Genomic DNA, 18,547 nt, shown 5'->3' on the forward strand with positions numbered 1-18,547 from the left:
ATTAGATGAAGCCCCAGTAGTATCAGTAGTATGGAAGAGTGTTGTGTATAAAAGTTAAGATAAAACATTAACTCTCAGATTGTTGATTTGTTGGTTCATCTGTCAGGCTGAATATCGTCTCACTTGACTGCTGATTATTTACCTCTTGTCAGCAGCCTCACACCAGGTTGCCATCAATCAATCAATCAATCTTTATTTATGTAGCACTAGTTCATAACAGTGTTATCTCAAGAAGCTTTCCATAAAGAGCAGGTCTAGACCGAACTCTTTAATTAAGAGACCCAACGATTCAGGAATTCAAAATTAAGGATTCAAGAATCCCCACATGAGCAAGCCATGACTCAGAGACATTTGTAGTTTGGATGAACACTGTGAAACTGGGTTAGATTTAGAGATTAACGCTGCATGTTTCAGTCTGCTGTAATTGATTATATATATATAATTGATTATATATATATATATATATATATATATATATATATATATAACATACACACATGTTAATTAATAAAACGTGCAGGATGTGACAACACTGATTTGAACTATGTGGACCTCTGTTCTTTGAAGGGCAGACTGTCGGACTCGGATGACCTTGGGACATTGCGGTAACATCATCAAGGACCAGAGGGAAGGAGGCTCGTACTGTACTGTGCTGTATGTGGATGTGTCGCCTGACGCTGCCCTGTGCTCCTTTTGGTTATGAACTGGACCAAAAAGTAAACGGACAGCAGAATCACACGTGACAGAAAACCTCCTGTGGTTTCGCTGCACAAATGAATTTTACTTGACTTGATGTACAGAAGAAGCAGCCAGGAGCCGCGAGACCGTTTGATGGACTACAATCACCCTGAAGATTTCCTAACTCACTTCCAGCTGAGTCCAGTGTTTCCATTGGTTAGTGGCATGTGACTCAATCACTGCATTGCATTATGGGACAGAGGCATGAAAGACATGCTGAGAGAAACCTTAACTTCTGTATGTATTTGTTTCAGAAAAGACGTAGTCGGGTCATTCTAGGCACCAGCTTTGAGTGCTTAGCATATTTTTTTTGGAATAGAAGTTTATTGATTTATCTTCCTGTATTATTACTCAGAGAATTGTTGGGATTATGCTGCAGTTCAGAACTGCCCTTGTAAAGCTGATGTCATAGGAGACCGTGACTGGATTTTGTTCTGAGTTTGTTCCACAGGGACTGAGAGAAAAGCTGCGAAATGACAGGTGATGGATCCGTGTCTGTTACTCTGCAGGACGTTGGCCAGTACTGTGCAAAACCTCGGCCAGAGTTGCATTTTTGTGCTTGTGTCTGTTTGGCTGCATATGTGCAGCAGTGTGTATCCAGTATGTGTAAAAACGTGTGTGAGAGTGGACAACTGTTATCTTGTAGCATGAAGTTGTACAATTGTAGGAAGGAGAAGCATGTGCTAAAAAAATGAACATTTATAAGATAAAAAAAAAAAAGAAGTCACACTTGAGGGCTTAACGGCTTTTGCCAGAAATTGTTAGTATATGTGAGAGAGTTACTTGACTTACTGTTGACCCTCATTCAGAATCAAATAAAACTCAGCATGCCTTAAGTAGGCCACATTTCACCGTATTTACTTATTCGAAACAATGTTTATGGCCCGGCCTGATTAATAGTCTTGTCTGTCGCACTGCACTCTCTTCTTCTTCAGGCCCTCACACAGTCCTCAGCACTGCTTTGTCTCTGTAGGTCCTTCTCTAGGCCTGTGATGCTTAGATATACAGTATACATACATATGCAGGCTGGTTTGTGGTTAACCAGCAGTATTTATGGAGTTTTAGATAATCGATTGGTCACATGGGAATAAACATGTCTTTCTTTTTGTTCATTGCACACAACATAGAATCTTTGCAACAGTATATTGTTATAGTTTCTTTATCAGAACTCCCCAAAAGTGCATTATAATCGATCTCTTTTTACTTGAGGCCAAACTTGTGTATATTTTGTTAAAAGGAGAGCCATGAAACAATCTGTGTTAACTGTATTAACCTGTCAACTCTTCCCACCTTGTAGAACTGCCACCTGTAGGGTCTCCCTGTTGTAAAGATTTGTTTTATTTATTTGGACAGCAGAGGACGCTAGCTGCTGTGCTGCCGAGTGGTTTTGCTCCACCTCTGCTGGTGAGACATCATGATGTTGATCTAAATAAGTGTTTCCCGATAGGCCTTTTTCAGGGAGGACATTTTGACTGGTGATAGTAGGAAAAGGTGTTACCACCTTAATACTCGTCAGTAGGGTACGTTCATTGTGGGCTTTAGTCTTTTCATGGGATTAGTAGACAATAAGAAAAGAATATCACCAGACCCCCCCCCCCCTTTTTTTTTTTTTTGATGATGTATGTACTAACATTAACGATGGCTCAGTCCCAGTAAGTTGTGAAACTAAAAGGAGCTAAATGGAGTCCAGCCCTCATTTGTTTGATTATTTACACCCGTGCTTTTCCGACTGTGACGAGTCAAAATGTCCTCCGTGGAAAAAGGCCTGTCCTGGTGCTGGGGCCCCACTGCCCTGCATGTTTTAGATGTTTCTCTGCTCCAACACATCCGCTTCAAATGATCAGTTCATCGTCGAGCTCTGCAGAAGCCTGATAACGCCCCTATAATCTGAATGAGGTTTGCTGGAGCAGGAAAACACTTAAAAATGCAGGGCAGTGGGCCCCCACGTATAGGAAACGTTGATCTAAATGTTAGTTTTAAAAACCTTTTTAAGCACAGTTTGTATAAGAAGAGTATAAGTGTCAGTGTGTGTCATTAGCTGCCCTCCAGCACAGACCTCAGCAGCAGTTGAGAGAAGAATCTGTATAGTAATGTAATGAAGCTGCACTCCCTAAAGGAAGCACTCACTCCCTCCGTCTACTTTTTACTTCTGCTTTATTGTTTTCAATGTTGAATCTCTGTGGTTGTACTGATCATACTGATCATACTGATCATACTGGTCATCAAAAAAAGTGAACAGACATTTACAAGTTCACCAGTTATTAATCATCAGGTCTCCTCAGGCAGCCCAATACGTTATACAAGCTTTTGTTGAGGTCTTTCCATCCATAAAACAGTGAGTTGTGCCTTTTCATGTTTTATGATGGGTCTTACTGCACTTTTAAGGTTGAATTAGATCTCCGGAGGTTTTCTTGCATCTTTCCCTCACAGATTTGTTTGGTCCTTTGTCGTCATAGTTTTGATTGGAAACTGACAAGCTGTCAGGCCTTTCAGATACAGGTGTAGTACTTATAATACATCATAAAATGATCCCTTTCTGACTTACTGCATGACTTCTACAAACGCACTTATGCAGTAAATTATGGGTGCTACTTTACAGTAAGACTACCTTTATAAGGGATTTTCTTAATGGTTATTAATCAGTTTACTAATTACAGTGTTCACACTATAATAAATCATTATTAAGCTGTTTTAACACGAGAGAAAGAAACAGTGACCTGTTTCTCACCAAATAGCGAGCCCACGTTACATCTGTACTGTTAAGCCGTCAGATCTCATAGGTTGGTTAGCGTACTTTGTCTTCTCCTTCAGCAGGAATTCAAAAGTGTCAGCTTCATCAGACATTTGTTATAAAGTTACTGGTGTTTAGCCACCGTCAGCGCATCTTAATAGCAAAAGGGTGACCTTGATCTTGATGGTGATCTGTTTTACACTTTACAATAACACTTTACTCATTGTTAAGATTAATCAGTACTTCGCAGTAATTAGATCTTGCCAAATAGAGAGCTAGCATCAGTTTATAAATTGTTTAATGATTTATAAAGTGCTTACAACCTAATTAATAACTTAATTATAAGCCACTTATGAATCCTTTATAAGGGTGGTCTCCTGTCTCACTGTAACATGGTACCATTGTGCTCTATTTCATACTTACAGCTAATGTGGACACATTTGTTGCAGTTTGTTGAGACATTTTTACGTTTCCCACAGTCCTTAGTGCATCACTGTGATTCAATGCTGTAAAGCGATGCAGCATATAAGTCCAGCCGGGGGTGGTGAATACTTTATAAAAGCAGTGCATATTCTGTCTTTCTTACTCTGCAATTACTGATTTTGCATCTCTAAAACTCTAATAAATAAACCCGTTCAGCTACTTGTGTGTGTATGTTGTGTCTCTCCAAGCGTACATATAATTATGGTGCATAGTCACATCTCTCAAAAGGTTAATGCCCTCCAGCTCTGCTTTGCCCTCACGGTAATCCACTTGTTTTTCTTCAGCGCTTTTATGGAATTAATGTACAAACACACAGTCAAACTCTAATCTGCCCTGCAGGGTAACTGCAAAGACAAGCAGGGCCACAAACATGTAGGCACTAGTGTACATAGACCGTAAACACAAATATATAGGGACAGAGACTTTTGTGAGGCCTGTGGGTTCCATGACAATGTCATGCTAAATCCATAAAATAGAAGCCTATAGATGTGCTTCGAGGAAAAATGTCAGGAGTGTGTGTGTAGGTGGGGTGCAGTGATCATAGTGAGAGCCCTGAGGAGCTTCACTGTGTGTGTGTGTGAGTCACGGTGGTCCACCAGCTCTCCGTTCATTCTTCTAAGCAGAGCTGACACATCAGGGTCACTGTGTACCTCGAGACACACACCGGAGAGGCCCGCGAGACACTCACACACAGGAGACCTTCACTATACCGTTCACACACACACTTACACACACTCAGGAGAGCCACTGGGTATAAACACACACATGCACCAAAATGGCCTTTACTACATAGGTCATAGCAGCTGTAGCGTGCGAAAGCGGGTGATGATGAAGAATTTACATCTTTTACAGGGGACTCGAACTTCTCCAGGAACCCCTCGTCTCTCTTGATCTGGGGGGGGGGGTCACAAAAACAGGCCCTGCTGAAACTCAACAAAGACACTAATGGACGAGCTCTATGTCTGTTTATCTATTTTCAAGATCTGCAGAGACTCATAAGGAGGAATCAACGAGTGCTGAGTGCCCAACTGAGTGACAATTTAAGCTTTAAGTTTTGTTCATTTACAATCTGTTTCCCACAGGTCTGCTTGGCGCCACGTAGTACCACTCCTTTAAACAGAGCATTTCATGAAACTCTAAAACAAGAATAAAGTAACTAATTTTGAGACAGAAGACTGAATGCACTGTGTGAATTCAGTAAATTAAACAAAGCTTGTAACAAAAGTTTCTAATGAAGTTTCAAATTGAAGTGCAAGTTAACTAGTTCAATTCATATTTATCAAAAATTTAATACGCACCATACATACATCAGTTTTATACTTTGTAATCATTTATTTAAAGATATTACTTTTATATCTATTTAGAGTATGACTCGTTTTTAGTTTAAGGTTTGTTTAGGCTTCATTTCTGTAAGCATGCATATCCCTTCGTTCATCACACTAACTGATGAACTGTTTTACACGTTACACATTTTATTTGCGTTTATACATTAACTGTGCAGTACTGAAGTTCACCAAATGTCTGAACTTAAGAGCATGTGGAAGCATTAATAATGTGCAGTTGTTTCATGGTTATCAGCTCTGTTTACAATCCTTACAGCTCTTCCTGTTGTATGAATGTTTTGTAATGTTTAATGTACGGGACTGTTAAAGAATGCTTAAGTACAGGTAGTGAATTGCAATGGACGTCAGCACTTGTAATGATTTTATTTGACACATTCACACAACCTGGATTAATGATGTACTTAACTTAAAATGACACGCCTTTAAAAATGTGAGAATAACTTACCTTATTAGTTAGTTAGGAATGAATTAGAAGGAAAGATTAAAGCAGACAAAGTTTAAAATGGCAGGAAGGAAGATGTACAGCTGGACCCCTGTAGTCACAGCCTCTCTCCCCGGAGGCTACAAATTCTCAAGCCGTCTTCCACATGACAGAATCTGTAACTCACGACTGGAGAGACTTTGAATCCAGCACACCAGACAAGTAGGATGTGTGAAAGTGTCGGCTGCCAGGCACAGAGAGAGATGGAGGGAACCAACACCAGCTATGTCCCGTTGAACCACGTGGGCCGTACAAAGGCCTGGTGATCAACAGGCCGCCCCAGAAAGCAACAGAGCAAAGTCTCCTCCTGACCTCAGGTGAACCGTACTTCTCCTGTCACTTGGGGTTGACGCCACAGATTAAAGAATAGTGCTGCTCAGGAGGCTCAAACTAGGGCTTTCTATCACACAGTTGTTGATAGAAAATCCTTTTGATGACCCGATTAGATGATCCTCAGTGTTTGTCCGAGCCGCTGAACGTCCCTCCAATGAACATGGAGTTGCTAAGTTTTACCCACTTAGTCTTCAGCCTGTGTTTTCCACCATTAAATGCATCTGTTTAAATGATTATGTTTGTTTAGGTTTATATTGGTGCTCCTTTCATATGCTGCTGCATTTATAACTTCATTTATTCAAGCATTCATTCATCATCAATCGTTCATCGGTGTATTTGTTTGCATTTATTCATCCATGCGTGTTTTCATGTTAGTGATTATAATTTGTGAGAGCATTTCTTCATTGCTTTTATGTTTAGTAGTTAGTGTTTGCGTGCTTACTAGTTATTAGTTGTGCGTTTGCAGGGCTGTACACAGTGTTTTAGAGGTAAAAAAGTAAAAAAAAAGAGCTGAGTGTGCCTGGGGGGTTTGCCACCCCCTTGAGAAATATGTTGATTTCCCTGAACTAAATATGTGGAGAGCAAAAATTGGATAACAAAAGTTTTAAAACCATGTCAGTGGGCAGCAGCATAAATAATCTGTCGTGCAGTGATACATGAGATTCAGGTTAGATGTTGCACACCACAATGTGGGAATGAATGTTGGAACTGTTTTGTTTAAGTGTTCGAGCAAAGTCAAATTCACAGTACAGACAGCATTCAAATCTTATCATGACCAAATATGGGAGCGACAGGTTCCACTGTAATTACCAAAGAACATTTCTATCTCTGTGATTGTTGTCCTACAGTATTTGAATGTGATCAGGTCAGTTTGTTTAGGCACAGGGACAAACAAAGCTGATTGTGGGGTCGATATCATATAAATCATATATCATTTATCAGCTTTTTCCTGCTCCAGACCATCATTATTATCACTTGACCTGTAATTTCAACACGTTACACAAACTGAACTGAAAGAAAAATAAAATATTTCAACTTTTGATGAAAGTTTGTGAGTCTGACACTGGATGGATGGAATTAACGTTAATCCACTCAAGTGAAACTAACCTGCATCAAGATGGATGATCACTGTTTAATCTAACGTAAACGCAAGGGAGCTATTTGTCAGATGACGTCTGAGGATGAATGACATCCAGCTACACTCTCTACTTACCTGTGTCACGCTTTGCATGGATTCAGCTGCCTGTCTGCTTTTAATGCCAAACACGTTACATTATTAGGACAGTTAACATACAGCTTCATTCAAACAACCACCGCTTAACATCTCCAGTAATGAGATGAGCTTGTTGTACAATATCCTTGCATAATAGGCAATTATTTCACAACTCTTATTATATCCACCTCAGAAAAAATACAGAGGTCCAGACCCTGGTGATAAACCTTTAATTTTATAGAGTTTGGTCACTTTGTTTTTGTGTGTGAAATTACAGTCACTGTCAAGAGCTCCTTCAAGATCAGAGACTGAATTAATATTATTGAATATTATTAACAATTATTACAGCGCCCCATAAATTCTGAGATTTAAAACTGATTGTTTCTGAAAACTCAAAGTGTGTGTAAATCCACTCCTTCCTATATAAAAGTTATTTGTTACAATAATTTAATGTTGTGTACCGCATATATCACCACACAGCAGTTGAATAAAGCAGAGGGATGGGGACAGAGGAGTGTGGTTCAGAGAGGGGGCACGAATGGAAGGAGGTAGATAAAGTCAAACCTGAGGAAATGAGCTTTAGTGGTGGACCTCCCGGTGGCCGGATGTGCCAACTGCCAGGACCTGCCAGCCCACCTGCCAGCTCCCAAAAATAAAATATAAATTTTCATTGAGCACAGTGTGCCTCAACTCCTGAAACAGACAAACAGTATGGGGGGACAATAGCAGCCCCCAGCCTCCTACAGAAATCTGGACATCCACCTGTGTGAGCCAATTTCCTTCATTTCCACTCAGAGCACACAGCAACAAGAACAGCGTGAGTGAGTGACACTTAAATTGGTTTTCACTGCACGCTGCGCTGCATCAGCAGAAGCTTTTTTAGTGCAGAGTTCATTCTGAACCAAGTCAGCAATGACATGTCTGAGTGGGTTTGAGTGCATCCTGACAGACTGTGGCCGTTGTTTCCTTGGAGTACACCTGATTTTCTTGTGGTGCACTGTAGAGCCCCAAATCCCAAATCTTTGTCAGGGACTTTTGACTCAGACTGGATGACCAAAACTCATTTCACACTTAATTTAGAACTAAATCATAATTTATGATATAGGTCACTGATTTTTGAGAAAAGGGACAAAACATGTCCCCATGTTACATCATAATAGTAAAAAGTAATTAAAAAGCTAGATGGAAAGGAATAGTGCGTACTCATCGCATTACAGTGATTTCATATTTTTAAAAATTATTTCAGCAGAATTTGTTAAAATTCAGACACTGTACCCAGAAAATATGTGTATTTAGCATGTCAAACTGCCAAAATATAGTGGTTAAAACTGCTAAATATACAAATCAAATGAAAGGAGAGCATCATTAACATATCAAATAACACAAAAGTAATCTTCAAATTACATTTTCTATAAAATACCAATAAAATTGTTTGTTTAAAGTCCTGAATAAATCAGGAAATATTGTGGTCAGCTATTTCCCCCGAGGACCCCTTTTCCCCACTTCCTGTTTATGGTGAGTACAACAGTGGGGCACGAGCAGATAAATGTTTTGATATTTCAAACAAACAGTATCACTTGACATCACTTTAGTCACGGCTTTTGCACACCAACACTGTCTTTACATTATTTTGACCTTAGTTAATAATGGTAAAGTAAAACTTGACGTCCTAGTTAAAGGTTACAGAGGCCATTAAAACAAAATGTCTCCACTGTACAACATTTAGGTAAGAGGGCCTGTCATGTCATCCCAAAACCTCTTTTATTGTAATGTGATGTTGTTTTTGAATATTCCCGTGTTATTTCACTGACCCTATTAACATACACATACATCTACATGGACCCTGGTATATGTGAGCTAAGACGGGAGGATGAGGTTACAACTATGCTAAGATTTACTTTATCTATAATGACATGATTAAATGACTGTTGGCCATAATGGAATTGTTGTTTTCACGGATCATTTTCTATTTTGTGTTTTTCATGTTTTACACTCTTGTCTTTTCTAAACACAAGTATTTGCATTTAGATTAGGATTCACTCTGGACAATACAGGTGTGAATACAAGTGTTTTGTTTTTTTTTCTTCCCTTATTTCTAGCTCACTATAAACTGTTAAATACATCCTGTGAGCTTGTCAGTAAACTCATCGCTTTAAATTTGGGTTCATTTATCTCAAAACATGTTTGGAAATAGCCTGTGCTGTTCAACAAGTCTTGATTTGAATTGCAAATCTATGCAATAGTCATTTTTTTAAAAAAAAAGCAGCTTTAAGAGAGACTGAGCTGACAGAAACTGCTCTGCTGATAATCGTCTGTTGTTGTCTGATAAACAGACTGATGCATTTACTGGCCCTGCGCCTACATTAATTCATTTCAGCTTAGTGTTAAATTGCATGGTCGATCCCGCCAATTTGTCACTTACAATAAGTGTTGCTTTGTTTGGATTCTTCTTTCCTCTCTGCTTTAGAGTCGTGTGAAACACTTTCTGCTGTAATTTGGTACAAAAGGGAGGAGGGGGGGTGTATAAATAAAGTTTGATATGATTTCCCTCCTGAAAGTAACATCCAGTGGCCTTTGAAAGCAAACAATACCCTGACCTGCTCTGCATCAGCAATGGTGGATGCTCTGTAATGCTCTTTAACCATATACTGCACTCCAGATAGATGTTTCGAACTGTAGGTTTTAACCTACAATTAATTTTTTTATTTGTAAACCTTTGTCCTTGATTTCACCTTCTACATTCACCTGCAGCGTTGAGCTGCATGAGGCATCAGTCCTGGTTTGGATAATAACTCTGCTCACGCTGCCAGAGCTTGCTGCCACCCCCCGTGAAACTTTGTAATTCATCACTGATGAGCTTTGGAAGTTTTGCAGATATAATCGATTAGACCCGTTTGTTCGCCTCTTACATTACACTGTTTGCTTTCTCCTTTTTGGTCCCAGACATCCCAAAAATCATTTCAGCTGCAAAAATCTGTTTGTTGTCAAGGAAACTGGCCAAGAAGGCACGGATCACATCAAAAGCGTTGATCCACGCTGCATTTTGACTATAAAAAGCATGGCTGTCATAGGTCATGCCGCATTTTCGTTTATGTTACACCTCAGATTTGTGGGCTGTCCTCGTGGTGTCGAGCTGCATCAGGAGGTTCACTCATCCCTAAAGCAGCGTGCGCCTCTTATTTTGTTTCTAGTCTCTGCTGTCTAGGTGCTGAAGTTCAGAGGCACACGTTGATTTAAGCAGCTGTCGGGGAGATTGAAGAGGTGTGAAGCGAGGAGTACGGGCGAGAGAGGAAGAATATCAACCTCCTGCTGAGCCTTTTGTTGTTTGTCATGAACTGGATCCTCAAATAACTTGTCATTAAGATTAAGATAATGAGACATGAGAGATTAAAAGGTCAGAGCTGATCTGTCATCTACCCAGAGCCTATTTTGGTGGCTCACACAGAAAAGAAATGAGAACCTGTAGTTCACTCAAGGATAAAATGTCTCCTAAAGGCACTGATATAGAAAAATATGTGTATGTAGGATGACACAGTATGTTTGTTTCCCAATGATGCTTTCTGACAGCTGAATAATACTATATACATTACTGTTATTGTGGCTTAAATTGCCAGTGAGATTGACATGAACATCATTTTCACCTCTTTTAAAGGGTTGTTTAGATTTCATACAGAGCTACTTTCATATCACCATCGCCCTCAGTACCTAAGAGAATATTTCAGCTAGAGAGACGAGAGCGAAGGGAGTTGATCCCAAGAGACTTTGCAGCTAGTGAGCAAAATACTGATGCAAAAAAATGTTTACATAACACCTTAATTAATTAATGCAGTAGACCATTCATCAACTCCTTCAAGCCAGCAGCCAGATGCAAAATATTGATTTGAACATGTTTACCTATGAAATATAGAGCTTGCCTGTAGCCAATCTAGACTAGACTGACTCATCTAAATTAACACAAAAATAGCAGTGAAATGTACATAAACAGAGTCTAATGCACGTAAACCTGTTGACTCTGTGCATGTCTACCTAACCTCCTGGAACGCTACAATGTCGTCACACATAAAGGTTCCTTAGCAGAATTGCAGTTTTGATAGTTTATAATGGTTATACAGACAGGCTATACAGCTTCTCTGAGGGCTACGAAACCTGAAAGAAACATGAGGGGAAAACAAAGGATGAGGCCTGTAGTGATATATATTATGTAGCTTTGTGATTTCCTAGTTCTGACACCAAAATGTTGAAAGCTGTTCTTGTCATCCCACTTTATATTCTCAGCTGTTGTTTGTAGCCTACCTCCGAGGTGAGTGAGTGAGTGAGTGAGTGAGTGAGTGTGTGTGTGTTTCGTCTTTTCCCCTTATTAAGCAGTCTGTGGCTGCAAATGAAAATAGAGTTGGAGATAACTTGTGTGATCCTCCAGTTGACGTTCTGCAGTGCCACGTGGAGCATCTCTCAGCTGGACGCTGTTCATCTGAACAGTTTCCTTTTATACATTTCATTAACACCTTGTCTTCAGTCACCTCCAGCTGGCTGGAAAACACACATGCACACACACACACACACACACACACAATTTCCTCTCCCACTGTTTCTTTGCTTTAAAAACACACAAATTGACTTTAGTGTCTCACACACACACACACACGCACACTTCCTGAGTCCTGCAGCACTTCTTGAGTTCTGCGAAAGCCGTTGTGCTTCACTGCGTCTGATTACCGCCCTCCAGCCCCTCCCTTCAAGTTTATCACCAATTACTGGTCCTTAAAAGAGAAAAAAATGGAGAAAAGGTCCCTTCTCCTCGTCCCCATGGCAACCACTCTCCTCTTCTCCTTTTCTGCACAATCAATCAGACAACGACTGTCTAGCTGTCCTGCCCCAGCCTGGCTAAAGAGGAGAGGTGCAGGAACCAAATATCACTTTCCAAGGGTTGGTGTTCAGGCTGTTTTTGGTTATTTTTACCCACCGTGTCTCTGCGTGTCCTCCATCTTTTCCTGTGTTTTCCTCTGTCTGTGTTCTTCACTCACCTCTAAAACAATGCAATTTAAGGCTGCACCATTTTGCAGACTTAATGTGGATACTAATCATACATGATTATCCAACAGCACTTGACTTATGCTGACTGTGTATGTGTGTGTCTGACTTTTTGGAAATTTACTGTGTGTCTTTTTGCTGAGAGTTAGATGGGAACCATTCTTACGTCTGTACGGTCTTACATAAATTAGAGCCACCGACCGCTTATCTTAGCTTAGTTTAGCTTAGCACAAGGACTGGAAATGGGGAAACTGCTCGCCTGGCTCTGTTTGGGCCAAGCAAGGCCAGCTGTTTCCCCCTGTTTCCAGTCTTTATGCTAAGCTAACTGACAGCTGGGTCAGCTACATATTTTTCCCCAAAATATGAGAATGGTATCAGACAAATCATCCAAGTCTGCAAGAAAGCAAATAAGAGTATTTTCCAAAATTTCAAACTTATTCTACTGTTGTACTACAAGTACAAGCAGAGCTGGTGAGAGGTTTAAAATCTAAGTGCCTTTCTGTCCTTTTCCTCCACATGCTCGTCTCATATCTGCCTCCTCTCTACCGGTCTGTTCGGATCTCTGTTTTTTCCACTCTTTTCCCACTTCCCATCCCCTGCCACCCTCCCTCGTCTTTCTTTGACTTTATCTTTCGGTCTGCCCATTTCTCACCAGCGGCAGACAGAAAAAAAATTGAAGAACATTTCGTGTCTGACACCCAGCTTATCTCACAGATACAATCACCATGAAGGGACTCAGGAGGAGGTGGTGATGGGGAAGGAGGAGGACTGGAGGGGTGGAGGAGAACAAATTACAGAAAGGGAGAGGAAGAGGAGAGAGAGAGAGTGAGAGCGAGAGAGAATAGCAAGGTGCGGAAGTATAAAAGGTATAAAAGATGGGATAGGAGGGGGAGGAGGATTCAAAAGAAAACATGTAGGTAAGAAGAGAGAAGAGGCCCGCTGGATGAGGGGACAGTTCAAAGGTGACGCGTTAATACAGATGAGGGCAACGTGATGGGTGTGGTAGGAGGAGAAGGGGTGACGGAGGAAGCGATGAAAAGATGCAAAAGAGCCTGAAAAGAGGGCTACAGATAGATGAAAACCTGAGCAATGACGTAAGATTTTGTCGTTTTATAATCACCTCTGTTGTTTTTTTTTCTAAAGAAGCTAAATCCTAAGAATCAGGAACCTCATGACTGAGCTAATAAGCTAAAGCCGACGAAGGAGGAGAAGGAGCAACGGAAGGGGAAGGGAGTGGTGAGAGGGATGGATAAAGGGGAGGAGGAGGGGGCCTGGGAGACAAGTGCTAATAGTAGATTAGTCACTCTAAAGATGCTGTGGACTAGAGCACCGCTAGTCACTCTGTGTGTGTGCGTATGCATGTGCGTGTGTGTGTGTGATTTTCTGAGTTAGGGCGTAACAGGATGTGCACAAGCCGACAGACTAAGGAATTTGCCCCTTAATCACTGTACAGTTTAATTAAAACTGATTGATGTGATGAATGCACACATACACACACACACACACACACGCACACACACACACACACAGCGCCGCAAGGCTGATGATTGGATTATATTGTAAAGGCAGCTGCAGCAGTAGTGGCGTCATCTGTATGCCAGCAAACACATTTCTCTCCTGACACAGTGGCAGAAATAAAACTTATCTCTTTAAACATTTTGACAGTGAGTCTACTGGTTTGTTTTTTTTTCCTCATCTGCTTTGTCTCCCTTCTTTTTTTATTCTTTTTTTTTATTTCTCTTTTTCTGCTCTCTCAAGCACACAGATGACACATTGCAGTGTTGTGTTTGCGAATTTCAGTGATGTCTTAATCCCGTCTTTGGCCCTCCCCACTCCGGGACCGCAACAGTCATTACAAACTCTTACAAACTCACTTCAAACTCTAAAAGCTTCACTTTAAAAGGGCTCACAGCTTTCCTGGATACTAACATACACGTCAGGTTGAATTTCTGGAGACGAGTGTGTGTGTGTGTGTGTGTGTGTGTGTGTGTGTAAAAGAATGCATCCAGAATATTTCTGTCAAATGTGACGGTGCAACATCTGAAAACATAATGGGAAATGAGTTTACATCACATATACAGTCGCTGTGCTCTGTTAAAACTATACATCTCCAAAATGTCAACTTCTCTTTAGCTGAGAGGAAAAAAAAAGCCCATTTTTAGATAATCTGAGAGGGTTTAAAATGCTTTATTTAGCTTAAGAAGTAGGAGGATTTTCTCAACTCATAAAAGATCACTTAATCCTTCAGCTTGTGTTCAAAATCATCAGAACTTGACATACATGTTTTTTTTTTAATTGGGACAAAAATTCCATGTAGGTTTATAATTTATCACATATTATATTTTTACCCAAGTGCTTTATTGAAAGGGGGAGGGGTTGATATGAGTAAAAGAACTTTATTAACAGCTGTGTTAGGTCAAGAGATGAGGTGATAATAAATGATATATGTACTGTGGAGTAAACATTGCATTAGAATAGCTTGGAGATACACACAGGAATCTGTTGTCACCTGCAGGTCACAAGTGTTGTGGTAACAGTATGACATTCAACATTTACCAGTCCTAGCACTTTTCTACATCTGCTGGTTTCAAATGATTCTCACAGATTGTGGACCAAACCACACCCTCATGCATCTTTCATGGTGTGTACGTGTGATGCCCACCTGTGTGGATTGTAGTATTACGAGTGGGAACACTGCATCAGAGCTTAGAAATAGGACATGAAGATGGTCGCTGAACAGGCAAGGGAGGCCTTCATTGCATCATATGTCTGCAGTTAGGATCATCCCTCTGAGGACAAAGCAGCATGGGTGCTGTTCAGGGAACGAGAGAGAAAATAGAGAGAGTGTGTGTGTGCAAATGATGTAGCCACAGGGCCTTCTTCCATGTGTGTGTGTGTGTGTGTGTGTGTGTGTGTGTGTGTGTGTGTAGTCCCGGGTTATGCTCTCTGAGTTACATAAGCTGTTTGGGAAAAGGGCTAAACTCTCCACACAGTGAAAGGAAGGGGAGGATAGTATCAAAAATAACATTTACAGGGTCTAAAAATACAGACACAAACACAGATTGCATCCTAAATTACACACACACACACACACACACGCACACACACACAGAGACAAGCTACAGTAACTCCAGTCAAATCCCATTATGATTCTCCAAACTTCTCTGCCAGTTTTCTTAATGTGCGCAGAACTTTTGACGTTGTAGCATAATCCTCTTTTCTCTCCTCATTTCTCCTTTTTCTGCTAAATCACCACCACCCTCATCCCGCTCTCTTCCAACTTCGCTCTTCGTTTCACTGTGTGTGCCTCGGCCGTGAGAGCGCACATACGGCACAGTGCTGTATGCTGCTGTGTGACGCACAGGCTGCCACTAAGCCACAGCCACATATCAGCTTTTACCAACAATTGCCACCATCTGTGTGAGACTGTGTGATGCCTGAGTATTTGTGATGTGTGCCTACGCATGGTGCTTTGCACTTAAGAGATAATCCCCGTCTGTATTATTTGATACAGAAGATACATGGGATTAAGAGAAGTGTAAAATACAGAAGAAACTAAGTTGCTGTAATGGTTGGTTTTCTAGTATTTACCTAAATATAAACAAAGCGAGACTTAGTGTTAAATTTAGGCCTTGGTGAAAGATATTGGTTTTCTATGAGGAGGCCTGAGCTGTGAGTGAGATTAACCGGTGAGTGAGACATAGATTGGGAACAAGAAGAGGAACCCTGTTAAAGCCTTGAGTTTGGTATTTTGGCTGTAGCCATTATGGTTTTGGAGCCAGAAGAGACAGACGGTGTCTCTGATTGGTTAGGTTTAGGCATGATCCATCTTTTATTGGTTAGTCACAAGGTAGTCCTGTCCTAAATGCCCTGCTTTATTGTCTATTTTACTCCAAATGTGACCATAATTTACAAAAAAAAACATCATGATGTATTGAAGAAGACTTGAAACTAGCAAGACCATAAACTCATTAGGATCTTGTTTACTGAGGTAATAAATCAAATGAGAAATAGTCATTTTTGTAAAAACTGGTGTTGCCCACTACTGCCCTCATGCACCTCTGCATCCACAATATAGTGCCCTTAATAAATCCTCAATGGAATGAAAAAAAGTTTTGTCCATTGCATGTACACTACTTTCTGCTAACAATCCCACAATGCAAAGCTCCATATCTTACAGATGTGAAAATTACTGCTGAACCAATCTACAGCTGTCAGTGGTGACACAAAATGATGCTGATTAGTAGGTATCCTAAATCTCAATTTACTGCTCTCTACTGAGTAAACAAGTATTTATTACAAAGGGAGTAGTGCTTTTGGGCACAGTCTCCTACAAGTTAAAAAAAAGAGCACAGTAACTGGTTTATAATAATGTTCTGCGAAGAGGTGAAAAAAAAAGATCACTCAGTAGTTACAGATAATTTAGACCAACAAAATTCATCACATTTAAAAAATGGTTAAAATGCACAAAAGTCATTTATTTTACACTGTTTACTTTAACACTATATACTTTGAATTATATAATGAAGAATGATCTGTGCAAGTAAGTGTACATTTGAGTGCGGAGATCGATTGCTTCTGTGTCCACCCACATGCCCGAGGCGAAGCATGGTGTTTTGTCAAGTTGTCAATGACAAAACATCAGCCTCACGATCTCCCCATTTTACAGGGGTAACATCACCAAGGGATAGTTTCACAGCATTCACAGTAATGCTCTGATTCTCCCTTTCCGTCTCAATGCTAAAAGGCAGATAATGCAACTTATTTTAGGAACTGTTTTTGTTATATTTGTTGGAATTTGTTGAACAGCCCGACAGCAATCAATAAATCAAATGGTTTGACAAAAAGACGGTCTTAGGCTGGCACAAACCTGTAATAAGCCCTTCCAATTGCCTGTCTGTCTACGCAGCTGCTTACCTGCGTGCACATGGGAGGAGTCCTCCACAAGGCTTGGCAGACTTGTGAAAGCTAACGAACTAGATGCACGAGAATGGCAGAGAAAGTGCAGCCAAAATTTGAGCCTCAGATACCCAGCACGAAGCACACACCCACTGAGCCGAACAACGAGAGAGGGCTGCGACAGACTGTCGTTTAGTGAGCTACAGCACAAAGCACAGCCTCTGAACCAAGTGAGCAGTGGCTGTGAGCTAAAGGTATCGTTATGGTCATGATGACTGTTTTGAAAAGCTCAGAGAGGCTGTCAGTAAGCGGCTGTGTACAGAAGAATGAGAGACTTCTGATCTCTTATGGACTTGTTCTCTTGTAGAAGTCTGGCAGTGCAGGCTCATGTGTTTTGGAGGAGTGGCTTTGGAGGGAGACCTGAAGGGAGGGGGTGGGATATTGTCAGTTGGATACTTTCAAAATCTCTCGCTAGTTTCTCCAATGTTACAGATGCTTTTTTGCTATTATTGGATTTGTGTGCTATAGACCTTGATTGAATATGACATGGAAAACCAAGATGGCTCTTTTGTGTTCATTGTACGAGGACAGACTGAGCCAGAGCTCAATAGATGAATGTGTTTCAGCAGAAAGAGTCACACTGACTGTTCTGGACATCGAGGTGAAATGTTGGACTGTCAATAGATGAGTTGGATCAGGTTTTTGGGGAGCTGCCTGACAGCCTCAGCAGGCCCAAATGTACTGAGGGTTTGCTGCAAACACCTAGCGGGTTCTGTCTAGAATGATTTCATCTTTCATCTCCCTGCAGGCTTAATGGCATGGACCCTGTATGGACCCTGTTCAAAACCTCTATTATGGCAGCATTGCATCGCTCTGTGGCCAAAGGGTGGTCGTGCTTATCATGGTGGCCGAAGGAGGGGCTGACTAAACACAGAGACCTTCCAGGCTCGGTTGGCGTGGACTCAGCAGAGGAGAACCAACAGGCCAGAAAAGCTAAAGCGTGGATGCATGCAGCAGGAGATCACAGAGGCGATGGATGATGACTTCTGGACAATTACATACCAGCGTAAGTGATATATGTGGCAACTGCAACATTCATCTGTTACTTTTTTAAAAATCTATTTATTTACTTTATTTAAGGCAAAATCAATCAGTCCACCTAAAGCGTGCCGGTGTCACTAGCAGGTAGTAGAGTACCATTAAGAGGCAAATATGCTGTCTTTTCAAAATAAAACCTGGTGTCCCAATATGGCCACTTAACACAGATTACTATTATAAATGAAAATGAGAGAATAAAC

The 18,547-nt window shown here is 40.8% G+C and overlaps 3 protein-coding genes across 6 annotated transcripts in view; 1 reads left to right on the top strand and 2 right to left on the bottom strand.

The window, feature by feature from the left end:
- LOC139199648 (arf-GAP with Rho-GAP domain, ANK repeat and PH domain-containing protein 1) overlaps positions 1 to 1,587 on the top strand; it is a 35,160-nt gene extending 33,573 nt beyond the window's left edge. For all 4 annotated transcript variants that reach the window (XM_070828732.1, XM_070828734.1, XM_070828733.1 and 1 more), the window contains exon 33: positions 568 to 1,587. The gene's annotated coding sequence lies outside the window, so the exon portion shown is untranslated. The remainder of the gene's footprint in view (positions 1 to 567) is intronic.
- The window catches only part of anapc15 (anaphase promoting complex subunit 15), a 256,108-nt gene that overhangs the window by 150,474 nt on the left and 87,087 nt on the right, over positions 1 to 18,547 (bottom strand). The window lies entirely within an intron of this gene.
- The window catches only part of mmp28 (matrix metallopeptidase 28), a 246,599-nt gene that overhangs the window by 34,195 nt on the left and 193,857 nt on the right, over positions 1 to 18,547 (bottom strand). The gene's annotated exons all lie outside the window — the stretch shown is intronic.

The sequence above is a fragment of the Pempheris klunzingeri genome, chromosome 4 (genome assembly GCF_042242105.1).
Source record: "Pempheris klunzingeri isolate RE-2024b chromosome 4, fPemKlu1.hap1, whole genome shotgun sequence".
Classification (NCBI taxonomy): domain Eukaryota; kingdom Metazoa; phylum Chordata; class Actinopteri; order Acropomatiformes; family Pempheridae; genus Pempheris; species Pempheris klunzingeri.